The 2,170-nt window shown below is 39.0% G+C and overlaps 1 pseudogene; it reads left to right on the plus strand.

Moving 5' to 3' along the window:
• The first annotated feature begins 635 nt into the window (after nucleotides 1-635).
• LOC103267843 lies at nucleotides 636-1,758 on the plus strand (annotated as a pseudogene).
• Nucleotides 1,759-2,170: the final 412 nt, after the last annotated feature.

The following is a 2,170-nucleotide window of genomic DNA, read 5'->3' on the forward strand; positions in this document are numbered from 1 at the left end:
AAAGAGAGGCACTGAGGCTGGGTAATCATGAAGAGAGAAGAGAAGCATGATCTTTTTGTTATCTTTTCTATTTTAGATTCTGATAAGCAAAGACAAAAATTACAGATGCAAGTTTTGGCTAGAAGCTTGAAGAGAAGGCACCAATTAGTGCCCACCTGTCACATTTTTTTTAAGTCATGCTCCAAATGTGAGTCTATCTAAATCTGAAGATCAAGGGTAGGTAATAGACATTTACTTAATTATTTAGATTAGAGTAATAAAGAAAGGCTTTAAAGAAACTGAATATTCAAATAGAAAAATATGGACGTTATTTGTTTTCCATTGGAGTGATCTACAAGGACTTAACCAACCTCCAGGGAAAAAAAATTGCTCTTTAAACCTTAATTCAATTAAATAAGACATCATAGTACATTTAATTCTAGTCTGAGCATTGTTATAACAACTCTTCTCTAAATCCACTAGATCAATAAGTTGCCTACCCCACAAATGGCAAGAACTCAAATACTTCCCCAAATGGAGACTATTTACTGTAACTTCTGTACCTTGTCTATGCTCTGCCTTCATTCTGCTGATCTTACTATCCTCCCATCAGCATCCTGCTCACCAATTCAATACCATTTGCTCTACTTGCCAATATGTGTCTTGGGCCGTTTGTGTTTGACACTAAATGCCTCTTGTCTACTGCTGCCCTGTCCTACTGGGTACTTGCTTCCCTGTTACTATTGTCTGGATTCCTTGCCATCCCTTCTACTTCCAGGTCTCACATGTTTGCATTTCTTTCCATTGAATAGGGAGTGACTTTCACCACGCCATCTGCTCTTTTATAAAGAAATATGGTCTTTTCAGCCCCTAATCCTGAAGCAGTGGTGCTGTAGTCACTGGACCAGACTGCTCCAGACCTCTGGGGCCATGTAGGCATCTAGTAGGACATGGAACTTGGGTTACAAGAACGACCAAGGCCAAGATGAGGAGAGTTTTCTGTACTTCACCCGCCTGTTGACAGAGCAGATTCACCTCTGAAACTCTTTGGTGGAGTTCTACTGTGTGGCCTGCCTGCAGGATTTTTTTTTTTTTTTTGAGTTGGAGTCTCTCACTCTGTTGCCCAGGCTGGAGTGTAGTGGCACACTCATGGCCACTGCATCCTTGACCTGCCGGGCCCAGGTGATCCTTCCACCTCAGCCTTCCAAGTAGCTGGAACTACAAGCATGTGCCACCATGCCCAGCTAATTTTTATTGATTTATTGTAGAGATGAGGTCTCACCAAGTTGCCCAGGCTGGTCTCAAATCCATGGGTTCAGGCAATCCTCTCAACTCAACTTACCAATGTCTGCAGGATTATAAGCTTGATGTTGGCAGTTCCCAAGGCAAAGTAAGTCAAACTTGGCATGGAGGTATAGAGACCATTTTTCAAAGTCCTGGTGATGAAGTGTGGAAAGTAATATTGAAAATGAACGAAAGTAATTTAAATCCTCTGGATGAGCAAGAAGGAATTAAAAGTGGAACATATGTTGATAGAAGTTAAAGTTTCAACCTGAGAAGGAAGAGAAATAACCTGTCGATATTATCTGATGACAAATTATGAGAGTGCTTCCCCATCACCATACACAGAAGATTATTTGCGTGGGTGCAAAAGAAAATGTTTTGCCACTGGAAAATCAAAAGAAGTTAAAAGCAATAGAACCAAATGACTATAAAGGAAAGGTCTTAGAAGAAATGGAAGACATTATCAAAAAGAGGAGGACACTTATCCATCATTAGAACATAACAGAATATACCTAAGAATATTCTATGTGCTAACAAAATATTTTTAATATTTGAGAAGAGGGATCTGGGATATCTTCACATTTAATCTATTTTCAACAATGCCCTGAAGGAATATCTCACCTGGGTGATTTCCTGTTTTCAGACTATAAAAAGAAATTGAGTTAGGAGTTAAACAATTAAAAATGGAGCTATGAGGTCCTAGAATACGTGACAAATAGATGTGGGTACCCCTCCTATAAACACTTAAAGCTATTTTCTTGAATTGATCATAAGTGTCTTCTTCCTCTGGCAAAGGACAGATTTGTAGCTCACTTGGTGGTGTTGGTGAATTACTCTGCTTTGTCTGGGATTTTTAAAAATCAGGTTAATTAGAGTAAGCAATTGATATTAAAATTTTGAAAATTGC

Source organism: Carlito syrichta, unplaced genomic scaffold (assembly GCF_000164805.1).
Source record: "Carlito syrichta isolate Samal-C Ts95f unplaced genomic scaffold, Tarsius_syrichta-2.0.1 Scaffold308313, whole genome shotgun sequence".
Taxonomy (NCBI): domain Eukaryota; kingdom Metazoa; phylum Chordata; class Mammalia; order Primates; family Tarsiidae; genus Carlito; species Carlito syrichta.